Below are 15322 nucleotides of genomic sequence, written 5' to 3'. Positions count from 1 at the left end.
GGGCTGTTGTAACAAACTACCACCGGCTGGGTGGTTTAACCGACAAACATTTCTCCCACGTCTAGAGACAAGAAGTCCAAGATTAGGGGACCATCATGGTAAAGTTTCAGTGAGGGCTGGCTCCCTGGTTTACAGACATCCTTCTTACTACATCCTCACATGTGGAGAGAAAGCTCTCAGCATCCCCTTTTCTGGACACCACTTCCATCATGGAGACTTCACTCTGATGACCTCATCCAAACCTAATCACTTCCCCGTGACCCCACCTCAGTAGCATCACATTGGTGATTAGGTTTCAGCCTATAAATTTTGGAGAGACGCAAACGTTTGGTCTGTAGCCTTTGGCTCCCACATCAAACTCAGAAGTGGGTGGGAAATGAAAGCGGTTCAGCCTCTAGGACAAATGGCAGAAATCAGGGAGGCAGTGTAGATGTCTTCTTAACAGTAGATAATATGGCAGCTCTGATCAAGCCAGGAACTGACATGTACACGTTAGGTGAATAGTCCCTGGCAAAGGAAACCTGGAAAATCATAATTCTCTGTCAACAGATCTTAGGGGCCCCTATCCTTTTTCAGGAGCTTACTTTTTAGAATCACAGAATTACATTAACATCAGAATGTGGAACAGTCTTCAAATTAAATTCCTTATTTTATAAATGAGAAAATGAAAACTCAGAAAAGGTAGGAAACTTTACCACTATCATATATTAGGTATTTATTATGAAGTGTATTAAATACAATTTCACTTGCTGGTAAAGGTCAATTATAAACCTAAAAATATTTACAAATTAGTAAGTTTCATCATGTGGACATTTTTCTTCATTGAGTACTTGTCTTTCTAATAATAGTGTTTTGTTTTGTTTTGCTTTAACCAAATATGTTCAGGTTAACTGTGAAAAATATCTGTGTTAACTTTGGGACCATCATAGTGCAACATAATTGAGTTTTACTTTTTTAGCACATAGAACTTAGTGTTTGTTAGAAGTAAGGCACCAGAATAACATTTTTAAATGATTTCATAAAATAACATCTGTTCAGGGGTGCATAGGTAGGGTCAGTTGGTTAAGCATCCAACCCTTGATTTTGGCTCAGGTCATGATGTCGCAGTTTGTGGGATCAAGCCCTGCGTCAGGCTCTGTGCTGACAATGCGGACCCTGCTTGGGACTCTCTGTCTCCCCCTCTCTCTCTGCCCTTTCCACTTCTCCCTCTCTCTCTCTCAAAATAAGTAAACATTTAAAAAAACACAAAAATACGAGTTTTAAAAAAAGACACACCTGTTCGTAGAAATATAAAAGGAAATTGGATGGTGTTACTATGATGTACTATATTAAAAACATCGGTTGCAAGGTAGCACCTAGAATTGTACCTATCATATAACAAATGCTCAGTAGAAACCTGCTCATGGCACTTGGCTTACTGGCTGCCTGAACAAATCATGTGTCTCCTCCAGGTGAGTCTAAGAGATCCATCGCTGGACCAGCAAAACAGGCACAAAAAACAGGCGCAAAATCGTTCTTTCTGAGATGCTTGTTATATGGGAATGATTCGTCTCCAAGGGATGGTTTTGAAAAGAGAAGGGACATATAGAACCTAGTGGTGTCCCTTTTGCTGATTTTTCAGAGTATGCTTCAATTATCATGCAGCATTAGAGTAATTTTGGAAACAAATGTGGTTAATATATCATCTTTCCTAAACCTTCATTTCTTATACGTTTTCATTTCTTATACGTTTTCTTATACGTGTTTTTTTATTCTGTTGTAAAATTTTGTTTTCTGATTCACCCCTTAGGAAAAAAAAAGCCTTGTCCCAAGACCTTAGTTAAAGGTAATAGAAATATACCTCTCAAGGATAATGTGTTTGAGCCCTCACTATGACAATAGAGCTGTGTCATAGAAATTGATGGATGAACCCACCGCCCTCTTTTCTTTCTTTGTTTCCTTCTTTTTTCTTTTTTTGGTGTGGAATGTAATTCAGTGTGAGCTCTAAATTTGGGAAGACTGAATTTCTAAAAATAATGTTCACTTAGGATTAAAACTTTTTTAGTTGTTGGCCTAGAGATTTTTTTTTTCTTTTGAGAGTTTGATACATAATTCCACTTAACTGGGTATGAGTTACCCAGTTGTGAAAATAGTGTTTTTCACCAGCTTAATAAATTTGTCACATTTTGCTCAGCTAGATTGTTAGACCTTTGGGTTTTGTTTGTTTGTTTTTGTTATTTTGTTTTGAGAGAAAAGAGAAAATCTAGATTTTTGTAATTTAAAATGGTTTTCAAGAGGATACGTCCTCTGACCTACAGAATTTGATTTGATAATGAATAAATTGTAAACTATATTACTAGCATTTATATTACTGACTTCAACAGATGTGTTTGATTTTTTTAATGTTTATTTTTGAGAGAGAAAGAGAGAGACTGCAAGCAGGGAAGGGGCAGAGAGAGAGGGAGACACAGAATCTGAAGCAGATTACAGGCTCTGAGCTGTCAGCACAGAGCCTGATGCAGGGATTGAACTCACAGACTGCAAGATCATGACCTGAGCCAAAGTCAGACACTTAACTGCATGAGCCACCCAGAGCCCCTCAACGGATGTGTTTGAAATAAAGGAATTACAACTCCATTTACTGAGTGAACATTGCTGTGTGCAAGTACTCTGCTAGGCTATGTACATGTACTTTTTTTTCTCTGAACTGTTCCCTGGGAGCGCTCTCTTACATGCTCATAGAAGAAGAAACAGGATTGGGAAGTTTTAGTAATTTTTCCAGTAGCACATTGGTAGTAACAAGAGCTAGGATTTGAAACAGACCATCTAATTCCAGAATGTACATCTTTAACTATAATGTTTCTTGCATAGTACAAAGACCCAAACATTTCCTTGTGGATTCATAAGCATCATGTGGTAATTCAAGTGATGGCTTTTATCAGAATTTACAATTAAAATTGTATTCATGTGTGTGGATGTTACCTTCACTTTTGTGTTAGGGAATGTGTATGTTTGGTCAACCTTTCTTGGTGGCTTTTAGTTTCCTTTATAAATCGTGAGGGAAAAAATCGGAACTGTGTATCAGACCAATTTTGCTGTTATATATAAAAGCCATAAAATGATTTGAAAAGAAGTAAAATTATGGTTCCCTTGGCAAGCTTAACTTGGCTATTTTATACCATATATATTAAAGCATAAATTTCACATCACTTACCATCATAGAAAATAACAGGAATGCACAAAGATGACTATCTTCAGTTGCTATAGGAACCATTTGCTCCTTAAAACTTTGAGTGGTTGAAATTATATCCATTATTGTTTTAGTTAGTTGAATATCCATATATCCATATATGTATATATATGTATACATACATATATATATATAGTACAATACGGAACATTCAGCCTGAGACCACCAAAAACCTTCAAAGCATATGCCCTATGTTTTAATTTAGTGTGATTTGGGATTAGCTGAATTTAAAGGTAAAGGCTTATTTTACATTAAAACAGTATGACTTACCTAGATCGATTCCAGGAGGCATTAATTAATACATTTTATTTTGTGATATTACCCAACTCAATGAAAAGAGATGTAAACTGCTGTTGCCTTGAGAAGGATGCCCCAGAAAAAGCAGTTGGAGAGCTTTGTCTTCCACTGCAATCCAAAGGTCTCCGGGCCAGGATGGGAAGTTGTGCTGTGAAAACTGCAGGTCAGGATGGTTCAGTTTGGAGGGCAGAAAAGAAAGGCATCAGCTGGTCCCCTTAAGGATTGCCTACTTTGGACTCAAGAGCCATAAATCCCATGAAAGCAATTTTCTGTTGCTTTTCTCATATTCATCAAATGGGTCATTTGTTTCTCTTGCTTCTAAGAATCCACAGCTCTGTCATGAGAAGACAGGAATGGCTGTGCTCCAGAATTTCTGTGATTGAGGGCTGAGAATACTAATGTCCTGCCTTTCTATCTCGTTTTTACTGATCCAGGCCTTGGACTGAGGGTCCTGGAGAGTTTGGACACTATTAGGATCTCTAGTTTTTTCCTATTCTGTCTCTTTTGGAAGGAGTGGGAAACATGGAAATGTTTTATGTAGGAGGTTTATACATCTGCCTTAGGTGGCCTTCTGGAAAGTCCTAGAAGATTCCAGTCTTGTAATCTGGAATCATGTACAGAGGAAAGAAAGAGAGAAGTTTCCTTAACTCCTTCCTTGAGATGGAAAGAAAATTTGGCAACTTTGGGTGGGCTTTGATTTGAAAAACTTCTTTCGGACTGTAGAAGGGAAACAGAACAGAGCATGCTGCATTTAGTCTAGTTGTGACTCAGTGTGAGACAAGACCACGACATCTCTGACCGGCACAGTGGCAGCCAGGCAGTTCCTACAGAGGGTGAACTTTGAAATCGTAGCGCAGATTGTTACTCTCTTCTGTCTCTCTCCTACTTATAAAACTGCCATCCTTCTTCCCTTCATTCAAAAGAAAAGAGATTGGCTATTGTCCAAGAGTAGTAAAATTGTTTGTCTCTGTTATAAGAAGTGGTGTCCACTAAACACAAAGGACAAGTGACTAATTAATGGAGTTTCTGTTTATTCTTAAGATTTGGAAACCCATGATTACTTTCCCTCAAGAAATGTATATTACACACTTTCCATGTGCTGGGCATATGCTCATTAGTTATGCAAATAGGCCAGCCTGATCTGGGTTATGGCTCCCCTTTGTCAAAGTGCATTTTCTCTTCTACTGTTGGTGGTACCTTGATCGTATAAATGGCTTGATGCATTTGCAGGAGGTGGATGGCATCTAGACAAAATAGTTCTACAGCACTGGAATATTTATGAGCCGGCAGCAAAATCATCTGTTTTCCTGGGGAAATAATCATGGTTAAACTAGTTGTTCAGAAATACAGAAATGAGAGATTATTTTCTAATTGCTTCTTTGAAGAAAAGTTTATTTTTACTTTTATTGTAGATACTGTGAATATGTATAGAGGTAGAGAGATAATGTAGCAAACTTAATACACTCAGCGTCCAGCTTCACCACCTAACAATAGGTGGCCAATTGCTGACTTTCTGTTTCCACCTGCTCCCCTTCTGATTGTTTTGAAGCAATCCCAGTCATTGTATCATTTAACTTGTAAATGTTTCTCTAAAACAGGGGCTGGCAAACGTTTTCTGTAAAGGGCCAGATAGCAATTTTTGCCAGCCAGCCAGCCAGTCTTTGGTACAGCTGCTCAGCTCTGCTCTTGTAGCAGGAAGGCAACCACAGACAACACGTCCATGAACGAGGGTGGCTGTTTTCAGTGCAGCTCTCTGTACAGACATTGGAATTTGCATTTCGTGTGATTTTCGTTGTCAGAAAATATTATTCTTGCTTTTGTGTTTTTAATCATTAAAAAATGTACAAACCATTCTTAGCTTTAAAGCTGTACAAAACAGGTAACAGGCAGGGTTTAGCCTCAGACCCCTGCTCTTAAAGATAAGAGCCCTTAAAATAATAATGATAGACACCGAGTGTGCCCTGGAAAAACAGCCAGTGTTCAGATTTCCTTGACTGTCTTATAACCTTATTTCTTTTAGCAATCTGTTTGCATCGTGATAGCAGTATAGTTGACACTTTACAACGGCACGATGAGTCTCTTAAGTCCATTTTATCTTTAGGTTCTCCATCCATTTCCCTGTTTGTGATGGTAGTGGTTGTTGCTGAAACTGTGTTGGTCCTATACAGTTTCCCATATTTTGGGTTTTGCTTGCTGCCCTCTGGGAGTGACAGCTAATGTGTTCTTCAGTTGTGTTTCTTGCAAATTAGGTCCCTTTTTGTGATGTTATCAGCCAACGATGACCATTTCTACATTCATTAGTTCACCAAGGGTTGCAGACTGGTTCTGTGATATCCTCCCTTCTTGGTTCAGTAGCTAGAACACTTCTAAAAAGAAAAGCTCTCCCATATCAAATATTTGGTTACCCTACTATGTAAATGATAAAGGGAAGATGGTATAAACGCTTGATATTTTGTCTTTTTCCAGCAAGCTTTCAAAAATAATGATGCAGTTCACTGGCATCACCAAAAAGTGACCAAGGGGGTTATTAGTAATATTGTTGCTGTCACCAACGTCATGGGCATTGTCATCACCACCATTGTCGTCGCTGCCATTGTCCTGAACTTACGGATTTAAACATATTCGATGTGTTCTGATCTATCTTACGTATTATCTTTATTGCTGCTCAAAGAAGTAGGGCTTACTCAGGGTAGGTGACCCCTGTTGTGGGCCATGTCAGATGGCTTTCTTACTTTCTGACAATATATTCCAGGCCTATATTTCACATTTTCCACCTCGATGACCTAGAATTAGCTATTTCTCCAGGGATCCTTGGTTCTTGTTTACTGGGAACTGATCATTAGAAATTACAATCTGAGCATAAGAGGTACTCATTATCACACTCTTTTGTTTCTGGATCTTCGCATTGGGCTCAGCTTGGGTATATACATATGCACACATACATACACTTAAGAACTTGTCCTGAGATCGTATTGACAATTTCAATTGAAATTCCAAACCCATGAGGCTTTTAGCCTCCTTTATCTTGCATCTTTAGCTTCTTTCAGCTATGTTTTCAGAAAGAGTTGTGTACCGTACGGCATATTGATTGGGAAAAGTAATGTTCTTAGCCATCCATATTGAGGACTAGCCCCGTCTTTTAGATCATGAATGATGATGCAGGCCCTGCCGTCTTTCTCATATTACAGAGCCATTATTACAGCTTTAGAATTAAAAGTCAATCCCATGCCTTGCAAACCCAAACCTTGAAACTAACAGGAAATGTCAGTCAGTGTCATGCCTCTTAGTTTCCCGTGGCTGGGTTAATCCAGGCAACAGCTGGATATTTGACTTTACGACTTGTAATTTCATTGGTTTCTAACTACTGCAGTTACTGTATATATCCTATATTATTTGGATGAACTTCTCTATAAAATTTAAGTAACATTATTGAAATATTACAAATATATAATGAAATGGACTACATCTATCAGAATGAGATTATAAATTTCCGTAATCAAATTTTTACTTGAAAATGACTATAAGACTATCACATGTTGGAAGAATATGCAGCTTTGGATATCTCCATGTTACTTTGGCTATCCGTATATTTTTTTTAGCCAATTTAAGTATACTTGTCGATGTATATTCATAGTATATGGTAATAAAAGTAAGAACTTATGGTTCTCCTATTCCAAATTGGTAAATATTTGGGTTAGCTTGGTTATGGCCTAGAAATCAAAGGTCAACAGTATCTTAGTTATTAAAATTAAAAAAAAATGGGCTCCAGAAGGTAGAATTTTTGAGTTACTCAATTATTATTGGATTTAGATTACATAAAATGTTTTCAACACAATTATCCTGGGCCCTGCTGATAGTATTATGAACCCAGTGGTAAGAATTTCAGTCAGTATCATACAAATGAGCACATTTGCAAGTGGGATAATATAATTTTCCCTGTTGGATAAATGAAGGTGCATTTCATCCCCACATGTATGGCTAAGGAAGGGTGACTGGCCAGTATCTCCTCCAGGCTTGTGCGCTCAGAACGCCTTCAGAATGCCTGGGATTGAATAATCTGATCCAAATGCTGCTAACGTCCCAGACCTCAATTTCTTTCAATCATTGCTCTGATTATGGCAAAACTATTTCCAAGAGACTTAATATGTATCTTTTTGATGGTAAATTACTGCTCATTTAGAAGTCCTACAGTGAGTCCCTTGCATAAAGAAGGTTGTAAGCCTAATTTAAAGGACTGTCAGTACTTTTTTTTCTGTAGCATGCTCAAATTGAAATACACGCAAGTTTAAAGATACTCTTGCTTTTATACAAAGCTGGATTTAACCCCCTAAGATCATTTCCTCTCAGACATGGCCATTATGGTTGTTTCATTAAGGTAACAAAAGATGGGTCGGCTATTTCCTTAATAACCCTGGACGTGTAGGTGCCAGGCTGTGCATTAGGTATGGGCCTTTGTTCCTGACAATCATGTCCAAGGTTCTCTTTCGCTACGAGCTCTAATATTCTACAGAGCAATCTGGATTCCCATCTTGGTGATGCCACATTGTCCTGCTGTAATGCTTTTGAGAACATGGAGGGCCAGTCCTTGGTAGGGTAGCCTCTTCCTAACTCGGGGAGAATTCAGAGAAAACTTCTGGCAAATTTTCTGTCTCTACCTAGTGTACATTTTCATCATTGCAGTCTGCAGAATAGCAGAAAGTTTCCCATAGGCTCTGAGATGCTTAGAATTACCGGAGGTTGTGAACACATTGTCCTATCTGGCCATTCCTGTCATGGAGAAAGACACATGGGAAAAGGAATCCCATGCCTTTTTCTGTCACTCTATATCAGAGAAAAGAGGGCCGTTATTCCCCATTCTTCCCTGTTTATTTCTGACCTGAGGAAGCGTATCTGTGGATCAAAAAGCATCTTAAAAATCAACTTTTTCAGTCACCCATTCAATGCCTAAGTCCCTTTGATATAGCCATCAACCTTCCCTTGGATGCACCAGGCATGTTTTTTGTGCTAGAGATATTATAGAATTAAGATCTCTGCCTCTGTGGGGCTTGTATTGTAGTAGGGGGTGAAAACAATGATCTCTGCCTCTGTGGGACTTGTATTCTAGTAGGGGATGAAGATAGTGATTTCTGCCTCTGTAGGACTTGTATTCTGGTGGGGGTAGGGGGAGACAATGATCCCTGCCACCATGGGACTTGTATTCTAGTAGGGAGAGATAGACAATGACCGTGATAAGCTATGTAGTATGTAAGAAAGTGCTCAGTAGCATTAATAGAAGCAGCTAAGCAGGATATAGGGCATCAGCCGTGCCATGCAGGAGAGGTTTCAGTTTTAAATCTGGGGCCCAGGTAGGCCTCCTTTGAAATGTACTTGAGCAGGACTAGAAGGAGATGAAGGTGTGGGCTATGGGAATAAGTTGGGGAGGGCCTTCAGGAGGACCAAGGCAGAGAGACCTCAGGGAGGAGCGCGCCTGGGTGGGAAAGAGCACGGAGCCCGGTGTGGCTGGAGCCCAGGTATCCAGCAGACTTGTGGGGAGTCATGGCAGAGTGGTATCAGAGTGTGTGTGGGGGGGTGGGTAGGACTGGTTGTGTACATTCTTGGAGGTCACTGTTATTCCAAAATCTAAAATGCAAAGTTCTCCATATCTAATTTAGTAGCAAAACTTGCCCAGTTTTGTAATTTGCTTGCTGATGAAACCTGACCTGAAACTTTTTAAAAATTGTTTTTAACGTTTATTTATTTTTGAGACAGAGAGAGACAGAGCATGAATGGGGGAGGGTCAGAGAGAGAGGGAGACACAGAATCCGAAACAGGCTCCAGGCTCTGAGCGGTCAGCACAGAGCCTAACGCGGGGCTCAAACTCATGGACTGCAAGATCATGACCTGAGCCGAAGTCGGACGCTTAACCGACTGAGCCACCCAGGCGCCCCTGACCTGAAACTTTTTAATGGTTTGTTTTTGGTCCTTATAGTCACATGTTTTGATGAAGAAATATCAATGTCCCTGCAGCATCACATACGACTCTTCTGGGCATCCCATAATATACAGTATAGAAACCTTTTTAAAATTAAAAATAAATATGGGGTGCCTGGCTGGCACAGTCAGTTAAGCTCCAGACTTCAGCTCAGGTCATGATCTCACAGTTTGTGGGTTCGAGATCCGCATTGGGCTCTGTGCTGACAGCTCAGAGCCTGGAGTCTGCTTTGGATTCTGTGTCTCCTCCTCTCTCTGCCCCTCCCCCACTCACCCTCTGTCTCTCTCAAAAAGAAATAAACATTAAAAAATGAAACAAATGAAAAATCTGAATTCTGGACCACATTTTACCCAAAGAGTTTCAGATAGGTCGTAGAGCCCCATGGCCGTGACATTCCAAGGCAGTGCCTGCGTTGCATGTCTGGGCTTTCAATTTTGGAAGGCGGCTGTCCTCTTCCTCTTGGGTCCTCTGTTTCCAGGTGCTCACCAGCTCCTTACCTGTGGAGATAAGTGCTGTACCTTCCTCTGCGTAAGCCTACTTCTCGTATGCTCCAGAAAACGGGGTGCCCAGAATGCTGTCTCCTGGCACCGCCTCTCCAGACGCTTTATTTCTATTAATACGACTGAGAGCGGAATTAAGTTTGACAAAAATCTACTTCACAGTCTTCATATACATCATACAGTGATGAAGGTGGTCCAAAATCACGTCTCTAATTACCCACTTGTAGAGTCAAGGATGTACAAGATTGGCTTACATTTATTTTGATTGATATTTGTCTTGTTAATTTAAATTCATTGCTAGGCTTTGTAGATATCTTTTTCCTTTATCCCATTTTATTCATTCACGTGCTGGTTAGTTGTCACCTGTGCATGTGACAAAGATACCTGTGACTCTGTCAACGACATTAATAGACGTGTTGGAGGAGGAGGAGTCAAGGATGTAACCTGTGCCAAGGCTCCAGAAACACGCTTCAGCACCCATGCTGACAAGCAGCCAAAGACTCCGGCCATTCACAGGCTTCTAGTCCATCCAGCCCTCTTGGCATCTGTCCCACATCGCTCTCCTCTTGTCTACAGAGATGTCACAGGCGATGCCGCCTGGTGCCTTGCCAACAGCTGTAAACATTCTGTCTTCCTCCTTTCTAACAACCCAAGAAATAGGATTTGACACTAACAAAGTGAAGGGTGACTACTGTCTCCTCCTCCCCCCATCCCCGATATCTCAGGACATTCTCTCATGTCTCCTCCATCAACCCAGCTGTGAATTGCTTCTTCATGCATGTTATCAATCATTGAGCTAATATAGAACCTAAAGTTACGGTGGGACCTGACAGAGTTTTTTCAGCTTCAGGAAACAAGGAGACTGTTATTAAAATGTAAGTGTCAGAATTTCAAAGGAGACAAATAAATATCGTCCAGGAAGTGGGTCTTTCCTTCCTGTGTGAGTTACAACTCTTTCTCCAGTGTGGGCGTTTGGTCTGCTCTCATTTCTGTGCCCCTGCTGCCTCTGTCCCCGCCATCTTTGATCCTTTCTTCTGCTGTGTGCCCTCTTTCTTCTGTCACCTCACCCAGCTTCTCTCCACTCCTTTATTTTTATCTTATTTTTAATTTTTTTAAATGGTTTTATTTATTTTTGAGACACAGAGAGACAGATCATGAGCAGGGGAGGGACAGAGAGAGAGGGAGACATAGAATCCGAAGCGGGCTCTGAGCTGTCAGCACAGAGCCCGACGCGGGCCTCAAACTCACAGACTGTGAGATCATGATCTGAGCTGAAGCTGGACAGTTAACCGACTGAGCCACCCAGGTGCCCCAACACTCCTTTATTTTTATTTTTATTTTTTTTTCAACATTTTATTTTTATTTTATTTTTGGGACAGAGAGAGACAGAGCATGAACGGGGGAGGGGCAGAGAGAGAGGGAGGCACAGAATCGGAAACAGGCTCCAGGCTCTGAGCCATCAGCCCAGAGCCTGACGTGGGGCTCGAACTCACGGACCGCGAGATCGTGACCTGGCTGAAGTCGGACGCTTAACCGACTGCGCCACCCAGGCGCCCCTCACTCCTTTATTTTTAAATGTTTATTTATTTTGAGAGAGAGAGAGAGAGAGAGAGAGAGAGAGAGAGAGAGAGAGAGGGAGTAGGGGAGGGGCAGAGAGAGAGGGAGAGAGAGAATCTCAAGCGGGCTCTGGGCCGTCAATGTAGAGCCTGCCGTGGGGCCCGATCTCATGAGCTGTGACCCAGATCTCATGACCTGAGCCGAAATCCAGAGTTGGACACTTAACCGTCTGAGCTATGCAGGCACCCCTCTCTACTCTTTTTGACTGTCTGTGTTTACACTACAGCACTCCCCACCCCCCTTATTCACAGTTTCAGTTACCTGTAGTCAACCGTGGTCCAGAAACAGATGCTCCTCCTCCTGACATACACTGAGGTCAGTAGCAGCCTAATGCTGTGTCACATGCCCCTGTCATTCCCCTCCCCTCATCCCATCACGTGGGCATTTTGTCACCTCACAACCTCACAAGAAGGGTGAGTACGGCACAACATTAGACCGTATTCACGTTTTCACTCCAGTATATTGCTATAATTGTTCTGTTATTAGTCATTGTTGTTAATCTCGTACTGTGCCTAATTTATAAGCCAGACTTTATTATGGGTGTGTATGTATGTGTAGGGGAAAGATAGTGTTTACAGGGTTCAGCACCTACCCGGGTTTCCGGCCTGTGCTGGGTTCTTGGAACACGCCCCCTGGAGATGAGGGGGGATGACTGAATGCCCCCGCCTTCTCTCCCTTGTACATCTCACTTTTCCTTCTTTTTTACTTGTATTGTTTCCATCTTCACACCTTTTTCTCCTCTTGCTCCCCTGCCTCATTTAGGCTTTTGTGGTCTGTTTTCTGCTCATTTGGTTCACGTTACGTGATGCCTGAATATTTGCCAGACTTCAGGCAGCTGTTCCAGACATTTTCGCAGTGGAATTTTCTGCTTGTGTGAAATTACTGATGATGCCACAAATTTAAATGAGATGCATCAATCTGAGTGATTAATCTTAAAGATATTTAAATATTGCCATGCATCCCTAATTCTAAGTATACATTTTAGTAGTTCTACATGCTCTTCAGTTAAATTATCTTAAGCACACTTAATCTTATTTAGTCTGGTTTATTTGTTCCATTTTTAGAAATATCCACTTGTGGATATTGAAGATGTGAATTTCAAGGAATATCGTTGCCTTGTGGAAAGAGGTCAGTATACACTGCACCTCAGAATATTACAGAGAATTTATCATTCTTGAAAATATTAAAAATGGGATTCATTTTAATTTTACAATGCTATCTAGGAAGAGAGTAACTGAATTTGTACTGTGGAAAGCCTGCAGTACCACAAAAATAAATGTGATTTTTTTCTGAATATTTGATCTTTTACCCAAGATAAGCGGAGAGGTTCTTTTCCCCCCTACTTTATACTGTTTTGGAAATATTGTAAGAAAAGATCAGGGATTCAGGCCAGTTTTCTGTCCTGTTTGATCTGTTTGTAATATCTGAAAGGAGATAGAAAATAACTTGATTTTAGGAACCATTTGAACTCACTCTCATTAAAAAACAATTCTTGTAAATAGATATTAACTCTCTGTAAAGCCTTCCGTGTTATTTATATAAAAAAAAAAGCTTAAAATTTTTCATTCTCTTTAAACCTACAATTTTGGGAATAGAGATTGCCTAAACATCATTTGTAATAGTGAAATATGTGAATAATTTAAATGTATAGTGATAAAGAAATATATAAATAAATAATAGCTATACCCATAAAGTGGGAAACATTAAAAGGCATGTTTTTGAAGCCGTCTAAGGGTGTAAAAATTTCTGTAGATATCACAGAGATAAACCACACACATATGACCACCATTTCGTATTTTATTTAAATTAAAATAATGTGTCGGAAAAAGTAAACTAAAATACCCTGAAATATGTACAATATTTATCTTTAAGTGATTAGATTATCTATAGTTTTTAAATGTCTGTTTATTTTTTGTATTTAAAAAAGTTTCTGTAGTAAGCATTAGGTTTTATTTTTATTTTTTTAAAGCTATCTTTAATTTTTTTTAAATATTTATTGTCAAAGTGGCTTACATACCACAACAAGTGCCCTCCTCAGTGCCCATCACCCATTATCCCCTCTCCCCCCAAAATAGTTACAAATATTAGATTTTAAAAATTCATTTCTCTTTTTATCATCTTTAAGAATATAATTTTTAGATCCCACACATGAGTGAAATCATATGATATTTGTCTTTCTCTATCTGACTTATTTCACTTAGCATAATACCCTCTAGGTCTGTCCATGCTATTGCAAATGCCTTGCCCTTTTTTAATCGGATTGTTTGTTTCTTGTTGTTGCTGTTGAGTTAAAGCACTTCTTTACATATTCAAGATCTTAATCCCTATCTTATGTATGATTTGTAAATATTTTCTCCCATTCCATATTGTTTTAATCTCTTAATAGTGTCCTTTGACGTACAAAAGTTTTTTGTTTTTAATTTTGATACAGTCTAGTTCATTTTTCCTTTTGTTGCCTGTGATTTCGGTATTATATTTAAGAAATCTATTCTGAATCTAACATCATGAAGCATCCCCCCCCCCATGTTTTCTAATAAGATACTTACAGTTTTAGATCTTAATTTTAAGTATTTGATCTATTTAATTTTTTTATGCAGGGAAAGATACCAGTCCAGCCTTAGTCTTTTGTCTTGTGGATACCCAGTTTTCCTAACACCAATTATTAAGAAAACTATTGTTTCCCCTTTGAGTGGTCTTGGCACCCTCGTCGAAAATCCACTGACTGTATGTGTACGGGTTTGTTTCTGGGCTCTCTATTTCATTGGTCTGTGTCTGTCCTTATGCCAGCGCCACACTATGCTTTTGATTATTGTAGCTTTGTCCTAAGTTTTGAAGTTGAGAAGTGTGAGTCTTTTAACTTATTTTGTTTTGTCTACGGTAATGACTTGTGAATGGAGCTTTTGCTAGCCCCTAAGACCTAAACCTATCTAAAGGATTTGCTTATAGCTCTGAGAAATCAGGATGCATGACTATTGTACATCTTCGAAAAGCCACAGGTTTTTTTTTTTCATTATCCTGATGGTCACTGTATTCATGCCCTATTGCTTCTCTAACAAATTACCACAGATGTAATGGCTGTATTTATCTTACGGTTCTGGAGGTCAAAAGTCCTAATATAAAGTGACAGCAAGACTGGTTTCTCCTGGAGGGTGGAGAATCTGTTCCCTTTCTTGTGTAGCTTCAGGTTTTGGCTCATGATCCCTTCCTCCATCTTCAAAGCCCATCACTCCAGCCTTTGTTTCTGTGGTCACATTTCCTTCTTCTGCATTCGGCCCTACCTTCCTCCTGCCTTGTAATTCCATTGGGCCCATCTGGATAATTTAGTATAATAGTCCCATCTCCAGATTCTTATTTTAATTACATCTGCAAACTTCCTTTTGTGATGTGTAGAGAGCATATTCACACATTCTGAGAACTAGGCAGTAGACCTCTTTGGGGACAATTACTCTGCCTACCACAGTCATGATGAATGGTCAGTGTTGCTGACTGAGGGACACACAGAATCTCTAAAATATCTTTATTTTCCGTATTGGTCTCCCTTGTAAATAAAGACTAGTTGTCCAGTTTTAGGATCTGGGATATAAATCTGTTAGTTTAGCAACCTCATATTTCTATTCTGCCTATGGAACATTTTTTTCCACTGGGGTTATGATTTTTAGAGTCAGCAAATATTTATTGAGTTGTATTTCTCGTGCGCTCATGTACACC

The 15322-nt window shown here is 39.7% G+C and overlaps 1 protein-coding gene across 9 annotated transcripts in view; it reads left to right on the top strand.

Moving 5' to 3' along the window:
- The window catches only part of PTPRM (protein tyrosine phosphatase receptor type M), a 798079-nt gene that overhangs the window by 356004 nt on the left and 426753 nt on the right, over positions 1–15322 (top strand). The window contains exon 1 of one of the 9 annotated variants that reach the window (XM_045041134.1): positions 10849–10872. The exons of the other annotated variants lie outside the window; for them this stretch is intronic. The gene's annotated coding sequence lies outside the window, so the exon portion shown is untranslated. Of the gene's footprint in view, positions 1–10848; positions 10873–15322 lie in introns of those variants that run through there. 9 annotated transcript variants of the gene reach the window in all.

This window comes from Felis catus, chromosome D3 (genome assembly GCF_018350175.1).
Source record: "Felis catus isolate Fca126 chromosome D3, F.catus_Fca126_mat1.0, whole genome shotgun sequence".
Lineage (NCBI taxonomy): Eukaryota > Metazoa > Chordata > Mammalia > Carnivora > Felidae > Felis > Felis catus.
This window is presented reverse-complemented; position numbering and strand designations above follow the sequence as displayed.